The sequence below is a fragment of the Lissotriton helveticus genome, chromosome 1_2, assembly GCF_964261635.1.
Source record: "Lissotriton helveticus chromosome 1_2, aLisHel1.1, whole genome shotgun sequence".
NCBI classification, from domain to species: Eukaryota; Metazoa; Chordata; class Amphibia; order Caudata; family Salamandridae; genus Lissotriton; species Lissotriton helveticus.
The window spans coordinates 294,158,100-294,178,156 of record NC_136058.1 but is presented as its reverse complement, the minus strand read 5'-3'; the positions used below and the strand labels follow the sequence as shown (position 1 = coordinate 294,178,156).

General features: G+C 49.9%; 1 pseudogene; it reads left to right on the top strand.

Moving 5' to 3' along the window:
- Positions 1-3,251: 3,251 nt before the first annotated feature.
- On the top strand, positions 3,252-4,555 carry LOC144807861 (uncharacterized; annotated as a pseudogene).
- Positions 4,556-20,057: the final 15,502 nt, after the last annotated feature.

Sequence of the window (20,057 nt, the reverse complement as noted above, 5' to 3'; positions counted from 1 at the left end):
GAGAGAAAGAGCAGGGTGAAACCCATGACATTTGCATACCAATGAAACTCTGTGACGTATCTGGGGACTCAAGAGCCTCTGTCCCATATCTGCATACCCATAATCCTCTGTGCTTTAGCTGCCTTCTCAGGATTTTTTGCTGAATCACTTTTGCTTCGAACTGACAGAAAATATCTTCATTAGTAATATGGAGTAGATGGTTTTCTGCTCATACTTCTTTTTGAAGGAAGAGTTTGGAGAATGAAAGTCCGCCCAACACTGCAAGGACTTTAATTAGATGTGTAAGCCTCCTGTTCATAAATTGGTATTGTTACCCGGATTCCTATGGAAATTGTCTGTATCACTTGCACTACGTGTAGCAGTGATGAAGGCGCTATAAATTACAGGATCGTAATTGTTGGAGGATATCTGTGTAAACAGATATTCTCTAATTGATGTTGAAGAGAAGTGGAATTTTGTCTTGTTTGATACTGCGCGTGCCCAGCATATAATTGGTTATGATTTGAATAGTTCAGCTCGGACGCTAAGAAAGCGAGGCAGATTTTATAGCACCCAGAAATAATTAAAAAAGCCAATTTTGCTCATGGCACCCTCTGTAGGCCAAATTAAGCGATGCTACTTTTTATGTGTGTTAACGAGATCTCAAAAAGATAAAAGAAAGAGAAGATTCCTGAATATCGATGGACCCGGGGTAGGATGGCTCGATGCGAAGCCTCAAATAAATGACTGAATTAATGTTTTTCAGTGGGTGAGAGGCGAGCCTCTGGGCGCTTTCTGACGGTGCGCGGAAGAGGCTCATCCATAGGGAGCTCAGCCGGGTCCCCCGCCGAGCCTCAGGCCGCGCGCGCTCAGGCTCTCGGGGGAGCCACAGCGCGTGCAGATGACGGGGGAACGAAGGAGCTGGCGCTCGTTCATTGTGTGCGCGTGGAGGCCGTGCCGGAGATGACGTCTCTAGGCTCAGAACCCGATGTACAGTATCTGCATACCCACAAACCATTGCGACACCACGAGGTTCTGTTTCATTCTCACTGGGAGAACATAACTTCAATTTTAAGGTTTTCAGCTCCTTTTCATTATTGTTCTATAAACGTTTACTGTTCATTAAGGTTCCCCTAATATTAGAGTAGTATAACATTTTTCTTAGAGACGCTGTGACGTTTCAGTGTTTTTAATTAGGGATTATCCCCCCAGGCTTTATCAAAGTTTCCTAAGAAAGCAGTTTTGAAGAATTGGTATTTGTTTAGCATTATACCATGCCAGTCAGGAGTGTGATGTGTACATGATTCAGGAATGCTCCATCCCCTTTGCAACATCGCGCAAACCTAGAACAGCAGTGGACTCTAGGGCCTTCCTTTTGGTCTGGGGGGAACAGCAGTAGGTCTGTGGGAGTGGCTACCTTAGTCAGAGGAAGGCGTTTCACGATGGACTCAGTCACCGAGCTGGAAGGCGGCAGGGCTCTTGTCGTCGACGGTTCGTGGGCAGGAGAGCCAGTTAGCCTCATCAACGTGTACGCCCCTTCTGACGTAGGCGAGCGACGAGAGGTGTTTCAGCGCCTCAGGCCACAGCTGGTCACCTCCAGAACAATTTTGATGGGTGGGGACTTCAACTGTATTCTAGAAGCAGGTGGTAGATGTGGGGCCAGGGCTGGGGAAGGATGGATGGATGATGCTGCGAAACTACTGGTGGAGATGGTGAGTGAGGCCTCCCTGACAGACGTCATCGGGTCCATGGGGGTTAACGCCAGGAACTTCTCCTGGAGTCGCCCCGATGGCTCTTTGCGCTCCAGGATAGACTTCATCTTCACCTCTAAATAAGTGAAGCTCAAGCAACATTCAATGGTGACAGTTCATTTCTCTGACCACAGAGCTATCCACTTCCAAGGGGAACTGACGGGCAAGTTCCTGACAGGTCCAGGCACTTGGAAACTGAATAGCTCTCTGCTGGAGAAAGAGGGGGTGATGGAGGTGTTGAGGGAGACATACACCCAGTGGCAGGCCATGAAAGACACATTCGAGTCCACAGGGGAATGGGTCAAAGGCAGGCTCCAGGATTTTTTCAAGAATGTGGGCAGGCAGGTTGAAAGGGGGAGAAAGAGGGAGTTCAGTAGACTACAGCAAGAGCTGCAAGAACTGCACGACCTCCAACTCCGGGGATGGGACGTCATGAGCCCCCTGGAAGAAGTCAAGAAAGAGCTGAGCGAGCACTTTCATGACGAATCCAGGAGGATCATTTTCCGTTCCAAGGTGGAGAACTTGGAGAAGGGGGAGAAATGCAACTCCTTCTTCTTTAAGAAAATCCACTCTGCGCACACCCCTCTGGTTCAACTGCGCAATAAGGAGGGAACCCTCTGTGACACAAGGGAGGACATTAGGAAGGTAGTGACAGATTTCTATGGGGACCTCTACTCAGAGAAGAGGTCAGAGGGAGATCAGGCAGAAAAATTTCTGTCTGGTATCCCAAGAACTGTCTCCCCAACAGTGAGAGAAGCCCTAAATGCCCCCCTGACTTTGGACGAGCTGCACCTCGCAGTTAAATCCTTCAAGTCAGGAAAGACACCGGGTAGTGACGGTCTCCCAGTTGAGTTCTACGCCTCAGTGTGGGACCTAGTGGGACCGGATCTCCTGCAGGTGTATGAGGAAATGGAGAGGGAGGGAATCATGCCCCACACCCTGAGGGAAGGAATGATTGCTCTCTTGTATAAACATAAGGGGGAGAGATGTGACCTAAAGAACTGGCGTCCCATCTCTCTCCTGAATGTAGACTACAAGATCCTTGCAAAGACACTAGTGAACAGACTGAAGGGCGCCATGGGAGAGTTAGTACACCCAGACCAAACCTGTGGGGTCCCGGGGCGCAGGGTCGCAGATAGCCTGGCACTGATAAGGGACACGATCCAGTACATCACGGACCGCAAGATCCGGGCTGCCCTGGTCTGTCTAGATCAGGAGAAGGCATTCGATCGCGTCTCCCATGAGTTCATGGAGAGGGTACTGCATGGGTTTGGGCTGGGGGAGCGCTGCTGCGGTTACGTTAAAGTAATGTATAAAGACATCTTCAGTTCAGTCATTGTAAATGGTTGTAAAACAGACCCCTTTCCTATCAGGTCTGGGGTAAGACAAGGCTGCCCGCTCTCGCCACCTCTGTTTGTTTTGGTTATAGAAATTCTCGCTGAGTACATCAGGAAGAACCCAAACATCAGAGGGATCCAGACACCCGGCGACGCGAAGAGGGAGGTCAAGTGCTCGCTGTACATGGACGATGTCACCCTCGTCTGCGCGGATGGAGAATCAGTCAAATCCCTGCTGGAGGCGTGCACAGACTTTGGCAAGGCATCAGGGGCAAAAATAAACGTGGACAAGTCGCAGGCCAAACTCTTCGGGCGATGGGACCTCTGCAACGAGCCTCTCCCCTTCCCATCGAGGCAGGACTGATGAAGATCCTCGGCGTCTGGTTTGGAGGACCAGGGGCGGCAGCGAAGAGTTGGAACGAACGCTTGGCCAAGGTGAAGCAGAAACTGGGTCTCTGGAGCCTGAGGAACCTGAGCATTGAAGGGAAGGCTCTGGTGCTCAGGAACGACGCCCTGCCCGTGCTGCAGTATGTGACACAGGCCTGGCCACTCCTGGCCAACGTAGCACGGGCGATCAACAGCATGGTGTTCCACTTCGTCTGGCATTCAAAGATGGACAGGGTGAAACGGTCGGTCATGCACAAGGAACACCGCAAAGGGGGGAAGGCAGTCCCTGACATCCCAACGATCCTCAGGGCTTTCTTTGTGTGTGGCTGCGTCCGGATAACCCTGTTAAACATGAACAAGGACCACTCTGCCTACAAAGTCTTCCGCTTTTTCCTTCTCCCGGTGTGGAGACGGCTGGGATGGGATAAGTGGGAAAATGCAATGACTTTCAACTGGGACCTTCCATGGTACTACAGGGAGGTGGAAAAGTTTGTGGGTGAATTTGGGCTGAACTGTGTCACTCCTTGCCTCTAGAAGCCCAAGACAATCCGCAAACTGATCAGGACCAGGGACACCACCGAACCAGTGAGCGACCTGCCACCAGCAACGGCAACGCACGTGTGGAGAAATGTATCCTCCCCAAGTCTGACAAACAGACACAAGGACATAGCATGGATGACTGTGAAGGGGGGCCTGCCAGTGAGGTCCTTCATGCACAGCAGAGGCCTGTGCCCACACAGGAACTGCCCAAGGGGATGCCCCGCAGAGGAATCTGCACACCACCTCTTCTGGGCCTGCCCCTTTGCCCAGAGACTAAGGGCTGCCTTACGACAAGAACTGCTAGCCCTTATTCCCTACGAGAACATTACTGGACAGTCCATGATGTACGGGCTGTTTCCAGGGACACACACAGAGGAAGCTATCCAGGGGTGCTGGAGGCTCCTCTGCTGTATTAAAGACATTCTCCTGTTCGCCAGGACCCGCCTGGTGACCAATGGAGAGGTGGTGAACCGTGAAGGGTGCCGCAGGATGGTGCTCAGCCTGCTTAGAGACTATGCAGCCATGGACAAGCAGAAAAGTGAGGAAGGGGAAGAACTGTAACTAACCACCCCCCCTACCCCACTGGACTCTTTAAAGTGGCCCCATTAAAAACTGCAAACGCTATCTGCAGACATTTCTGAACCCCAAACTGACGATTTGTAAACAATTTAATGCATTGATTAAAAAGTTGAAGTAGACTGCCTTCCCTAAGGGGGAGGTACCACTTCCTTGAAAACTATGTATCGCAAACTTTTAAGCACTTAATAAAAGTCTTTTGCCCCAAAACTAAAAAAAAAAAAAAAAAAAAAAAAAACGATTATACCTTGTCGAACGCTCTGCTGTAATAAGGTTCTCGAAAAATCAGTTTCACATACAGCTGGTTTAGAGAAACTTTTAATTCTCTGTACAAATTGCAGAATTATTTTTCGACATGAATAGAACGTCATGGAGGGCCTAGTGAACAAAGCCATGGGACGTGGCAGATTTCATCATATATCCCAATCAAAATTGATTGTGAGTCAGCTTTGGTCATATTTGACCATATGGAGGGCCAAAATAAATCGGTAGGTGCCAAGTCCCTCCTAGTGAAAACCTGTATGTACACAGAGAACCATTTCCTTTCTGTTTTGCCTATGCTGTTACCATTCATTAGGCCAAAGGTTTTTCCAAGAAGGCATGGCTTATATTCCACTATCGCAGGTAAGGTCTCTTTCACAGCTGTGCCTTCTGGATTTTGATGCAATCTAAGTAAAGGGAGAAAGTTAATGTATTGGAGAGTACAATTACATGATAAATCTGTAAACTACTCATCTGGGTCAATACCCAATCAATGAAAAACTTGGAATCTGAAACAAAAGTACGGGCATATTATCAAGAACGGCGTTAAAAATTATCGCTGGTTTAGCAGCAGAAAACTGCCGCTTAAGTGGCGATAATGGGCTTGATAATATGCCCTTGAGAATTCCAATAGAAGTCCATATTCTGGTGTGAACATGGTCTTCTATTGGTATTCTCCAGGGCATATTATCAAGCCCATCATCGCCGCTTTAGCAGCAGTTTTCTGCCGCTAAACCGGCGATAATTTAAACGCCGTTCTTGGTAATATACCCCTAAGTTTCCCAAACCCAAAGGGGCAGATATACGTTTCCTGGCGCATCCCTGCAAATCAGCAGGGATGCACCAGGAAACTTGCGACCTGCAAATCCACCAGTGCGCCACCACTGATGCGCCACATTTACATAGCGGTGCGCCGTGGCGCACGGATGGGCAGATGCGTGTCGCATCCCCTGGTGAAAATTCGGCACGTTGCTGGCATTGCGTCGCAAGCACGACACGGCTCCAGCAAGGCTCGGGGGTGCCCTATGCCTACCATGCTGCGTCAATCCTTACACCTGCAGGCGCAGGGTTTTGACGCAGCATTGCCGTAAAAGTGACTCCATGAAATCTTGTAGATTTCACTGAGTCACTTTTATGAGACGTTCCTGCGAGGGAACGCCCATCCTGTGCTGGAACGCCCACATGAAACCTGACGCAGATTTCATGTGGCGCAGGGGTTTACAACGTGACGCATCTCCCTAGATGCATCACGTTGTAAATACGGCACAACATGGCGCATGATTCACGCCGCCGCTGCGTCACAGAAGTGACGCAGCGGCGGCATAAATGTGTTGCAAGGGGCTTGTAAATCTGCCCCTTAGAATAAAGGAAACGTTCACAAGCTAGCAAGATGTAGGAACAGCATTATAAAAAGTTAAAGTAGAAGAGTTAAAAGATATTGTAGTTTCTCAATTTTCAAACTTATCTGGATTAAACTGCTACTACAACATAAGGCCCTATTATAATGTCAGGTGGACCATAGCACGACAGTTCAGCACTCCGTAGTATAATGCAACTGCACATGGTGCGGTCACAAACTCCTATTTCTCTATGGAGCTTCCGCCTGCAGTACAAGCTTCAAAAGAGAAATGGGGGGCGTGGCCAAGATGGAGGGCTGAGCAGACGCTCTCGCCTTGAGCTCCCGAGAGCCCGGAGCTCCTGAGCCGTTCTACGCCGCCGATCTCCCCCGGATCAAGCGGAGGAGAGACCCGGTGAAGCTGCAGAGACGACAGAGCGGTTTGGACTCCCTGGCGGCCCCGCAAACACAGCGCGACGCCTCGCCACGGACGTCTCCGGAGTGAGCGCGAGCTGCGGATCCGGCGAAGGCCCGAGAGCCGGAAGCCACGACACGCGGGCCGAGCCACGAGAGTGCCGGGGCTCAGACGGGTCCTGGCGGCTTGAGGACGCGCCCTTCCCGACCCACCGGCGAGGACTGAGGCGGAAGCTCCGAGCGGAGCAGAGGTGCGCCTTCTGGGCCGGAGCGGGGGAGGAGCCGGCGGGGAGCCGCCACGCCATTCCGGGGACCAAGTAGGCCGGGAAGCCTGTCCTTGAGCGACAACCCCGCACTTCCTCCCGAAGCCCCTGCGGAGGGGTGGGATCGGCGACAGCGGGGGACGGCTAGATGTGCCCGGCTGCCCCCACGCACGGTGCGGGGGGCCTGCCTGACCCGGCGCCAAAGTGCTTGTGCCCGTCCTGGGGGGCGGAGTTGCCGTACGAGCCGGCGGCCCTGACTGGCATCGGGCCTTGTCCCCCCGGCCCCTTCCGGTACCGAGACCACGCGGTGGAGCCGATCCACCACCGGACACCTCACCAAGAGCGGGGGCGCCCCAGGGCCCAACGGACACTGACACAGCAACCTGTGGTGGCGTGATCGACCGGGAGGGGGTCCGGCCTGTGTAGCCTTCCCCTGTGATGCGGTGGGGCTCACCTGGGCCCACGTGGAGAGGCACTTCGGACACCGGCCCGCGGTTTAGAACTGGGCCCTAACGACTTGGTAGCTCGACCCTGGGCGAGCGGGGGAACACTTGCTGCTCCTGAGCACTGGCCGTTTCCATGCAGCTGGGCTAGACTACTGCTGAAAGAGAACTGCAGCGCCCCCTCCTGAGCCGGCACCTCTGGGCCCCGGAGCCCCGCTGATTCAAACTAGACAGCGCAAAGACGCTGAGAGAGACATGGCGGCGTGAGCCCCGACCCCGGCACCACCACACCCAGCGAACTCTTGTGGATACCCCCCCCCGACGCGCCCCCACCTCTGTAATGTCGAGCAACAGAGGGGGCAAGAAAGGAGAGCGCACCCTGCCCGAAATGTTGGGCAGAGGCGCTCCGAGACAGGACCGGACTCAACCAGCCTCGAGCCCCCCCACTGGCTCCCGGGGAGCGGAAGGGGGAGAGCCCCCGGTCACCAGGTCTTTCCTGGAGTCGTTGTTCAGCACCCTCAGAGAGGACTTCCAGGCGTTAAAGCAGGAGGTGGCCGGGGAGGTACGGGAGGTGCGGAGAGAGGTCGACGCGCTAGGAGAAAGAGTATCCACCGTGGAAGACGCTAACCAATCCAGGGACGAGGAGATCGCGCACCTACAGCAGGAAGTCCTGCGGCTCCAAGACCAACAGATTGACCTCCAGTCCCATGCCGAGGATCTCGAGAACAGGTCCAGGCGCAACAACATCAGGGTCCGAGGTGTCCCATCTAAAGAGGAGGGAGAAGACACTGCAGCCTACCTAAGAGACCTGTTCCGTGACATTTTAGGCGAGCCCGTGGACTTCCCGGTGAGAATTGACAGGGCGCATAGGGTGGGTCCGCCACGCCGGGCCTCGGCGCCAACCCCGGACATTCTGGCCTACCTACCGGATTTTCCCCTGAAAGAACGGATCTTGCGCGAGGCACGGCGGAAGCAGCCAGTGAGCTTCCGGGGTCATCAAATAGCCCTGTTTCAGGACTTATCAACGATCACATTGCAGAAACGCAAGTCCTTCAAGATCGCCACGGACTTTTTGCGGGAACACAACACGCAATACTCATGGGGACACCCCTTCAGGCTCATCTTCCGTTGGAACGGGACACTGCATCAGCTTTGGTCCCTCCAGGACACTTGCGGAGTGCTGGGTCTCACCGCGGCAGATGACGACGTTCCAACGCCTCGACGCCGCCGCAACTCCAGGGAGGGGTGGCAAATGGTCCGACGGCGGCGACCCACGCTCCCGCCTCCGCGACCGGACTCTCCCACGATCAGAGCTGAGATGGACAGCGCCATACGGGAGGTGCCCAGAGATACGTCGTCTGGTGATATGGCCTTGACGGCCTGAGCGGACTCCGGGGGGAGATCATATTGGCTTCATCATCATTGCAGGTGCGGGGGTTCTGGGGGGGAGGGGGGCTCTGGGAGGGCATAGGTGGTGGCTGGACATCCACTCGAATACTTTTCCACGGACTAGTCCGTTAGGGACCAGACTGGGGCAATGGAGTTTTTTGAGCAGTTGGGGCTGGGGTTGAGAGGGGAGAGGGGGGTTGAGGGTAGGCCAGTGGACGGGGGAGGGGAATTGGGGAGTAGGGCAGTTCAGGGGTTGTTTGGAGGGTGGGGATGGGGGGAATACGGGGTTTATGCTGTGCTGTATTGGCTTGCTGCTATGAGCGCTTTACCCTCGCGCCACTTTCTCAGGGCTGGTTGAGGACTGTTTGGGGAGGGATCTGGGGTTTGTGCTGTGCTATCGTTTTTTGCTGCTGCTTCTGCCATGTCCTTCTTCCACAGGTACAGAGCTCAGAATGTCATGCTACAGGGTTATCGCATTGGTTCTGGCCCACATTGCTAATCTGCACTGATCTCACTATTGATTCAGGTTCATTAAGCGATATTTCACTGCACGTTCATGGCCCTTAAGATTGTTACCCTTAATGTGAAGGGGTTGAATAACCCGATCAAGCATAGAGCAATGTTGTCCCTCCTAGAAAACACCCAGGCGGACATCTGCCTCTTGCAAGAAACTCACCTCTTGGCCCGAGATTGTCTCCGGATGAGGTCTCCCAAATTCCCGGTACAGCTCTTTTCCTCAGGGACTTCTAAAACAGCAGGGGTTGCAATCTTGGTGTCTAGACAGTTTGGAGGTCCTATGCAAGGTGGTGGAACAGAAGGGGAGGCTCCTGGCTTACAGGGTTAGGCTAGGGGGATTGCTGTTCACGGTGGGCTCGATATATAGCAGTAATGACCGCCAAGATTTGTTTCTACAATCAGCCCTGGAGGATATCACAACTACACCGGACAGACACATAATCATTGGGGGGGACCTGAATATGGTCTTTAACTCATCCTTAGATAGATCTGCGCAGCGACGTCCACACATCGGGGAAGTTTCACAGATGAGTACCTCCCGGTTACGGGATCTTGATATACACGATTTATGGAGACGCTTACACCCCACCACGCAGGCCTATTCTTACTACTCCCACGCGCACAAGACATACGCTAGACTAGATTATCTCCTGGTCACAGGACCGGTTGCCGAAATGGCGACGGCTTCCGATATGGGGGTCCTTACATTGTCTGATCACGCCCCGGTATCAGGCTCCTTCCAACTTCCGCCGATGTCTCCCTCACGAGGGGTTTGGCGTCTTCGGGATACCCTCTTACATAAACAGGCGATCGTGAGACAGATACGCGACGCGATTACTGAGTATCGGAAACACAATGAGAATCGGGATACCACCCGGGCAACACAGTGGGCTGCCCTAAAGACGGTGCTCCGGGGTGAGTTTATTGTCATCTCCTCCGCGGAGAATAGGGACCGTCAACAGAAAAGGGGCGAACTTATGAATATGGTACGGGAACTGGAACAGATGCATCAGAGGACGGGGGCCCCCAGAGTCTGGAGGCAACTCAAAGCGGCCCGGAAGCTTCTTTCCGCGCTAGATATGGACAGGGCGGAGTACGCGGCGCTGCGCCTGAAGCACGCGTATAACACTGGCGGTGACAGATGCGGCCGGCTACTCGCGAACAAACTCCGGGTGAAGCACCAGCACCAACGGGTTAAGGAGCTGTCCCTTCCTGATGGAACTTTGGCCACGGAGGACCACCGGATTGCGGACGGGTTCCGTCGCTATTACGCCCACCTATACGCGGGCGCACCCTCCTCGGCCTTGGCCGAGGATGATTATCTCGCATCGGTCAACCTCCCTGTCCTTACCCCGGAACAGGCGGAACATATGGAAGGAGACATTAGGCCGGAGGAGGTGATTGCGGCTATCTCCCGACTCAAACATGGGAAAGCCCCGGGCCCCGGCGGTTACACCCCCCTTTTTTACAAAACGTTTTGTAAGGAGCTGGCGCCACTGTTGACACGGCTCTTCAACTCCTTTGCTGAGCCGGGGGCTATCCCCCTGGACTTGCAGCGGGCAACAGTATCGGTTATCCCCAAACCGGGGAAGGTCCGGACTGAATGCGACTCCTACCGGCCGATCTCGTTACTGAATGTGGACCTCAAGCTCTACACGGGGATCCTGGCGACACGTTTGGCGCCATATTTACCGGGCCTGGTGGATCCGGATCAGGCCGGGTTTGTTCCAGGCCGACAAACGGTGGACAACACTAAGAGGGTGGTCCACGTCCTAGAAAAGGCCTCCCGTATACCCGGGGAACGCATGCTACTCTCGGTTGACGCGGAGAAAGCGTTTGATCGGGTGCATTGGCCTTACCTTGAGAAAGTGCTCTGCAAATTGGGTATAGGAGAGAAATTCCGCACCTTCATATTTAACTGTTACAGATCCCCCGCTGCGACGGTACGGGTGAACGGGTGCAGCTCCGGCCACTTCGTGATAGAGAGGGGAACCAGACAGGGGTGCCCACTGTCCCCGCTACTCTTCGCTCTATACATGGAGCCATTTGCCCAGAGAATTCGCCGGAATCCGGTAGTGACCGGCGTCCGGATGGGGGGCCACATTCACGCCATTAGTTAGTATGCGGATGACGTGATCTTGATGCTTGAAAATCCGAAGGAGGCGCTCCCCGCTTGCATTGCCGAGATGGACGCCTTCGCCACGGTTGCGGGCTTCAAGATGAATATGAGAAAGTCGGCGGCCCTGGACGTTTCGCTCACCACGGCTACGAGACTCGAGCTGCAAGGGCGATTCCCTATGCATTGGTCTAAAGATCTGGTCCCATACCTGGGCATACTCCTGGCACCTTCCTTGCCGGCCATGGTGACTGCTAATTACGCAGCCCTGGGCAAGAAAATTAAGGAGGAGCTATCCCGCTGGAGCAAAGGCACGCTGTCGTTGCTGGGACGGATCGCTGCGGTGAAGATGACTCTCTTACCGCAGGTACTGTATTTGTTCCGGGCCCTGCCGCTCCAGCCACCGAAGGGATGGATACGACAGGCTCAGTCCGATATTGCACGCTTTGTCTGGCAGGGCCGCAAACCCAGACTCAGGAGAGCCTTGTCCACGCTGGCACCTGAGTCTGGTGGACTTGGCATTCCGGATATGCACAAGTACTTTCAGGCGGCGCAGTTGCGGTATCTGGTGGAGTGGAGCAAATGGGAATCTGACAGACACTGGCTGTTTCAGGACCAGGCTGTGGCGGGCAGGACCCTACAAGAGATACCCTTCATACGCAGAAGTCACCGCCCCCCCAATCTCTATGCGTCCTATGTCACACAGGTCCCGCTCCGTGTGTGGGACGCCGTGAATGTTACGCATGAGCTCACCACCTTCCCGTCACCACTTACACCACTGATTGGGAACCCCGACTTCCAACCCGGGATGGAACCTGGCGCTTTCGCGCTCTGGCGGGCAGCCAGATGCTGCGCTTTGTTTCACGTGTATGGTCCGGAGGGTGCCGTGTCGTTTGAAGACCTCCGCCGGGACTACCAGCTACCCGAAACTTACCGAATGCGGTATCTACAGGTACGCCATTGGGCGCTTCAGTCGCAAGTACGGGATTTGGCTGACCGGAAACTCACCCCATACGAGATGTGGCTGGTGACGCGTTCATCGGACGCCAAGCTCATCTCCGACCTATACCGGCTCTTACAACCCCCTACCTACCACATCCATAACCCAGGAAGGGTTCGCTGGGAGCGAGAGTTGGGGAGGGAACTGAGTCACAAGGAATGGGGCGATATCTCCTACTGGGCGCGTCATTCAGCATACCACACTGGGCTCACCGAAACCTTTACTAAGATATCCACATACTGGTACTACACGCCTCAGAGGTTGCATGAAATGAACCATAACATTCCGAGCGCCTGTTGGCGCGAATGCGGACAGCCTGGCATGCTTACGCACATCTTATGGGATTGTCCGTTACTAAGGGGTATATTATCAAGGGGTTTATCTCCGCTTTTTTGGCTTTAAAAGCCAAGAAAGCGGAGATAAAATTATCTCCCTATTACCAAGCTGTCGCTAACACCAGTTAGTGACAGCTAATAGGAGATAGCGACCATCTTGGGCCCTGCTTTGCATGTCAGTGATATTTATCACTAATGACATGCAAAGTGGGCGTGCCAAGATGTTAGCGACTGGAAACAGTCGCTAACATCGCTATCTCCTATTACCAACTTTTGGAGATATTCGCGCTAAGCGCGAATATCTCCAAAAGCTAACACCTGCCCTGAGCAGTTCTTCACCATGTTATCCAATGGGAGGTGGATAACATGGCTAAGAGCATTTGCTCGATAATGCATGAATATCGCTGATTTTTCAGCGATATTCATGCATTGCGGCCGTTTTTTATCGCATTTGCGATAAACCTTGCTAATAGCAAGGTTTATCTGCGATAAAAATCGCCGATGTGCGGCGATAATTTTTGTCTCTAAACAAGTTAGAGACAAAAATTATCGCTAGTTGTTGGTAATATACCCCTAAGTCCTTACTGGAAGGAGATTTTAGATGAGATAGACCAGTGCTTTAACATTGAATTGCCCCGCTTCCCAGCCTATGTCCTGCTAGGATTACCTAATGGCTTGATGTACCCTTTGCGATCCAGGAGGGGCAGACAGATAGCGATTGCTTTGGGCTCGGCGATCCAGAACATACTCATATATTGGCGTACCACCACCCTCCCTACCACCATAGGTTGGCTGCACAGGTTATGGCACGTTCTGGGTATGGAGAAACTGTCCCTCACGGTGGCAGGTGAGGTGGACAGCTTTGAGGACTTGTGGCAACCTTTCCATACTTTACTACAATCGGAATTCAAAGAAATCACTTGTCCCTGATATCTTAGGCTAATGAGACTGACATCCCCGATTGCCTAGTTGGCATGGAGGGAGGACACGATGGGAGGTGTGGATCCTTTGCGATGGTGATGGATGGGTAAGACATTCGCTCAGCACAAGGGGGGGAGGGTGGTTCTGGGGGGAGGGCACGGTGGGGAGGAGTTGAGGGGGGGTGTTAGTTTTGGAATTTGTCATCACGGCGCTTACACCTAGACTGAGGCTCTACAACTGCTCAGGTGGTAATGCACGGAATTCTGAAGGCGCATCTGGAGCAAAGACTTTGCATTTTGTTATTACGATGACTGTATTCATTGTATGTATTGTTTTTCCCTGCTTCTTAAACTGCAATAAAAAATGCTTTGAACCTAAAAGAGAAATGGGAGTCTGTGTGAATCTCTGCACAGTGCAGGGATTTTCAGGGGGGGCACCTTAGGTGCCCCCCTGGCCGACAACCAGATGCTGCGGAGGAAAGGGTGCCCTGATAGGGGGCCCCAAAGTTGCTTACTGACAGGCTTTCCATGTCGGAAAGCCTGACATGGAAAGCCTGTCGAATACCGGCATCATAATCCCGATGGAGGTAACACCGTACGTAAGGAATTATGTGGCGGTTTCCTACTGGCCGATGGGCTCCTTGAGTCGATCAGAAGTCAGCCGAAATGACCAGCCGTTTACACTTAATCCGCATTTTTTATAATAAGGCGGTCGGACTTTAAACCATGGATGTCGTTAGGAAAGTGTCCGACCGACATCCTAATCAGACCCATAGTTGTGAATGTTCTATTTCAGTTACGTAGACTTATTGAGAAAATTGAGGAAATCATAGAAAAACCCTTATACAAACCACTGTTAACTCCACCATGTGCAGTGCAAGCACACAAACATACTATGCCCTCTATGTTTATGTACTGCAGAACAAAGAACATAAGCAAAGAGGAAAAACAAAGAGAAATGAAAATATTTCTCCTTGGTATGCCATCTTCAGGGAGGTGCAAGATTTTGGCACAAACCCATGTCTACAAATGATTGTACAGATAGATTTGCATCAAAGTCACAGGCTGAAAGGATAGGAATCCTCAAACAAAACTTCCTTTACGCAAAGTAATTCAAGGTAGTGTAAAAAGTAACACAAACCTAAAGAAAGATGTTTCTAGATATAAGATGAATCTTTTGCTATAGGTGTTAGAGTTTTAATTGTACTTATATCAATAGACTTACCTTTTATTATTAAGAATGGACTGCTGAGGTAGACTATTATGATATGCTACACATACATAATGACGTATGTGACAAACAACATGAATGTAGTTTTATTTTTAAGCCAGAATAAGCATTTCTTTTTTTTACATTTCAAATTCTTTTGTGTTATTTTTTGTTATTTTTACAGGGAATTGGACAAAAAGCAGACAAACGGCATTGGAACTTGGAAACTTAAAACAAAAGATGGTTACTGGCACCCTGGTGCTCAATAAATAACTTGTTACAGGCAGATGTGGACTGCTTTCCTACAACTTCTGTATGGCGGCTAGTGCAGTAGGTGGCCGTATTTTTATAAACAGTAGTGGTCTTTGGTTCCTGGTGCAAGATCAGTGATGGGGCAGTGTCCCCAGGAGAAACAGTGGAATAGTCAATTCCTGTGCAGCATCTTGTTGCTAGTCCCCTCTAGACAAGTACTTTGTAAGGAAGATGCTTATGTGCTTCCATTTACCAGTAGTTCTGTGAGAAATTTTTTTCCTGGGTCCTATTGAACATTATGTTTTGCAAATTAGGTACTTTACAATTTTAGTGTAAACTATGAAAACAAAGGGGCATATTCTCAAGGAGCTATCGCAAAGTTAACTGCACTTTATCCTAGCCAAACTCGCGATAAAGTTACCGTCCCATTCACAACCTGGTGCTAACAGCCCATAACACCAGTTTTCAGGCGATAGCATCCTCCAAAAACATCACCACAGATGACCCCGGCAACTATCGCTAATGAGATGCAGAGTAGGCGTTCCCTTGCAGAAAGTCGTGACAACCCCACTCCACAACATTCTCAACGACCAGCCAAATTGGCGATAAGCTACATACGATATGGCCCGTTAGCAGCAGGAAATTAACACCTGCTCTGACCTGGTGCAAAGTCCGACAACAACTAGCAAAAGACAAGGGAGCACAGCCCATAGCCAAACATGAAGAACAACAGATGGCCCTTCCTCGGTTTCATTAAAGAGATCAGACGCGAGGCAAATGAATAAGGAGAACGTTTTGGTTTTAATTGAATGCCACATTGCAACGGATTCTCTGTTTTCATTCGTAGGTGAGCATATGTATAAAACAACGTCTTTAGTTAACAGAGTGACTAACGGCAAACTTAAAGAATTGGATAAAAACCTGTCACTAATTTTAAATAGTATAGATCAAAATACCTTAAAGTGTGGGTATCTTTTTCAATCTAGGATAACCAGAATATTCAGCCGGATAATTCAGGCTCATGCAGGACGTAGGACGCAAACATCGAGCTTTCTATAATCGTAGTAGAGAGATTGCTTCTATGTTACATCTAGGTAAGACTATTATGTTGTCAGTAGTTCGTCTTAGACATTCAAGCTAGATGGATCTCTCTTGGAGGACATAGGTATACAAGCATTTATGGTTTAAATTCTGTTCATAATTTAGATACAAAGCAAAAAGTTTACAAAACAACACCATATCCTGAACTACAAACGTGGGGCCTCATTTATGAGGCCGTGCGTCACTTTTACACCACCGGTGCGTCACTTTTTGTGACGCACCGGCAGTGTAAAACATGTGCCTTGTTGCACCATATTTGCAAAGTGACGCATCTAGGTAGATGCGTCACTTTGTGAACCCCTGCGCTACATTATACCTACGCCAGGTATAATGTATGCAGGGGGGGGGGGGGCGTTCTGACTCAAGAAAGGGTCATAGAAGTGACGCAGAGAAATCTATAAGATTTCACTGCGCCACTTCTAGGACACAAATGTGTCAATTTCTTACGCCTGCCTCACAGCAGGCTTAAGACTGACGCAGGCCCTTTCACAAGGGGCTTGCCCTATGTGAAAGGACACATTTCTGGAGTTGTGTCACTTTTGTGATAAACTCCAGCAATGCGTCATTTTTGCGCCATACAGATACGTCAGAAAAACTGACGTATCTGTAACTCCTTGCGCCATGATGCGTCATACTGTAAATATGACGCATCATTGGTGTCGCAAGGCCCGTGGTCTTTTGGTTCCTATGTGCGACGATTAGAACCATCAAGCTCCAACTAGAACCAACAACACATTCTACTAGGTGAGCAAATTGTGTTGTGCCTTTCATCCACATGATTAAGCTGTACTATAGCTTTTGCATCGCCATGAAGTATGGAATCTAATATATGTTCCCTTCCACCCGCAGTTAGTAACTGTCACATCCTTTACATCATTGAATTAAGAACTGTTAAGGAAATAGAAGTTGGTTCTAGCTGGTGTGATGAAATTTTAATAGTAAGTATTGTCCTCCACGTACTATATGATTGCCAAAGGTACAGTTCAGGATTCACAAAGTGGTTATTAATATCTAGTGATTGAATGACCCTGATTTTCACCTCCTTTATACAATCGTTCAAATACTATCTAATCTTGAGATGGTTATTTTCTATTGGGTCCCCATTCATCTTGGTCTGGTTACTCAACAACTGCTCAAATATATAGATATTAGTTTTGTAACTTGTCTAGCAAATATTACATTGCTATAGCAAGTAGGGAAGGTGTGTTGCATAGAAAGTTGTTTTAAAATTGTCGAATTAATTATGTTTTATGTGATGTTTTATTGCTATTAATAAATATAAATGATTGTATTCTTATGTTTATCAATTGTGTATTTCAGATATAATTTGTGGCTCCTGAAGAAGGCGTTCTTTCAAAACGCCGAAACGTGCATCGAAAGTATTGATTGCCACTTTCCTCTTTTTTAATATTGCGTGATTATATTTTATTAGTATTACTAGCAGCCCGTTCCGACATTGTCTGGGTATGAATTGCTGCCGGCCAGTAGTATATTGTTTTGTAGGATTTCGTTTTGATAGCATTTCTTATCTGTGACAGGCCTGTGAAACGCTCCGATTCACAGTTCACTGCTGATGCACTTAAGAGTGCGCGTTCAGTAGTGTGTGAACTCGAGTTTCCCTACTTTATTTTTCCTTGCAATATTATATAGCGCTAACTCGACAACATGGCATGAGCACAATTTACATTACAGAAGAACACATTCATTTGTGGTAGGCACGGGAAGACAAAGCGATTTGCCTGGAATCACAGGATGTTGAGCTGATGCCGAGATTCGAACGTAGCTCCTCAGCTCTAAAGTTCGCAATTCTAGAACTTGTGGCGGGAGGTGTGTCTAAAAGTGTATGTCGGTGCTGGCCATCAATGAGAGAGACCTGTGCATTTTTCAAATCGGTGGTGAAAAAATATGAGTGTGTTGCTGGAGATGTGGGCCGCCGTTCCACCAATGTACTTACCGGGGGAGGGTAAACACCCAATATTCCGCAACTTTCTTTCCGCATACCATCACTCCGCATACTTTCATTACGAAAGTACCATGACTCCGCAATGCCATTATAACGCATGGCATTACATTTCATATGCTTTTACCACGCATACATTTACAACAAAATTTGTTGTAAATGCATGAATGGTAAAAGCAAGTTTTAAAAAAAATGTTTGGATAAGGTAAGTATGGGTATAGGGGTATATGTTTTGGGGTACTGAGGTATATGTTTTGGGGTGTTTGGGTATTTTAAGGGTTCAGATATAGTTTTGGGTTATGGGGTGCAGGGGTAGTTCTAGTGTTTAGGGATAGGTATGGGTTTTGGGGTACAGGGGTATTTTTAGGGTTCAGGGCTAGGTTTGGGTTTTGGGGTATAGGGGTATTTTTAGGGTTCAGGGGTAGGTTTGGGTTTTGGGGTACAGGGGTATTTTAAGGGTTCAGGGCTAGGTTTGGGTTTTGGGGTACAGGGGTATTTTTAGGGTTCAGGGCTAGGTTTGGGTTTTGGGGTACAGGAGTATTTTAAGGTTCAGGGGTAGGTTTGGGTTTGGGGTACAGGGGTATTTTAAAGGTTCAGGGCTAGGTTTGGGTTTTGGGGTACAGGGGTATTTCAGGGTTCAGGGGTAGGTTTGGGTTTTGGGGTACAGGGGTATTTTTAGGGTTCAGGGCTAGGTTTGGGTTTTGGGGTACAGGGGTATTTTTAGGGTTCAGGGGTAGGTTTGGGTTTTGAGGTACAGGGGTATTTATAGAGTTCAGGGCTATGTTTTGGTTTTGGGGTACAGGAGTATTTTTAGGGTTTAGGGCTAGGTTTGGGTTTTAGGGTACAGGGTATATTTATAGGGTTAAGATGGGTTAGTGTTTAAGGGTGTTGGGGTATTTTAAGGAGTAAGGGTGGGTTATGATTATGGGGTGCAGGGGTATTTAAAGAGAGCAGGGTAGACACCCGGAGCTGAAATGTTTTTTTTCCCATAATCCCGCACCCCTCACAAGACCACGCCCGCAGTACATGCCCTCAATATGAAACATCGCATGAAGGGCGGAACGCAATAACAACAGTTGATGGTCAGAATGCAGAACAATGTCATACATTCACCTCAGTACAGAGATTTGGACCTAAATCCATTATTTTTTTGTACTCCACAGCACCCCAGTTCAGACATTGCAATATGCAAATCAGCCTTGTCGCTTGCAACAGTCCAGCCTAAAATGTCAAGCCATGTCTTTCTTGGACGGGATTCAAGCATCCTAGGACCCATTTCTGGCTTTCAGCCATCTTCAACCAGGAAAGCTTGACTCCAGTGGTCTGGAGAGCATGGGACTCACATCTGAGCATACCCATCCCACTCGGGGTGACAAATGCAAAAACAACAGTTGATGGACAGAATGCAGAACAATGTCAGACATACACCCCAGTACAGAGATCTGGGCCTAAATCCATCGTTTTTTGCACTCCACACCACCCCAGTTCAGACATGGCCATATGCAAATCAGCCTTGACCCTGTGCTTCACGGGAACAGTCCAGTCCGAAGGGCAGAACATACGACACGCCCCCAGTGTTTGTCACACCCCAGCACATGCCCACGGCACAACGCAGACACGCCCACAAGGGACTACTTTGCTGGCACGGTTCTTTTACCTTTTAAATGTATATGGTGGGCGTCTGCATAGCCTATGTCCTTCTGCTGCAACTGCCCTTTCCAACGCTGTATTGGGTTTTGTGATTGGTGCTGTGGTTGCTGAGATTACCCGCCTCAAAGGTTTGGGCTCTCTCTTTATTATATTAGTATGGATATAAATTGTCTTTTTGTCATTGCTTATGTAATTTGCATGTATATGATGCATGGTTTTAACATGAAAACCTATTAAATAGAATACAGTTTTTGTATCGAAATAAAATTGTAGGCTCCTTTTTGCAATTACCCTTCCCTTCTGTTTGCCAGGATTTCTTCA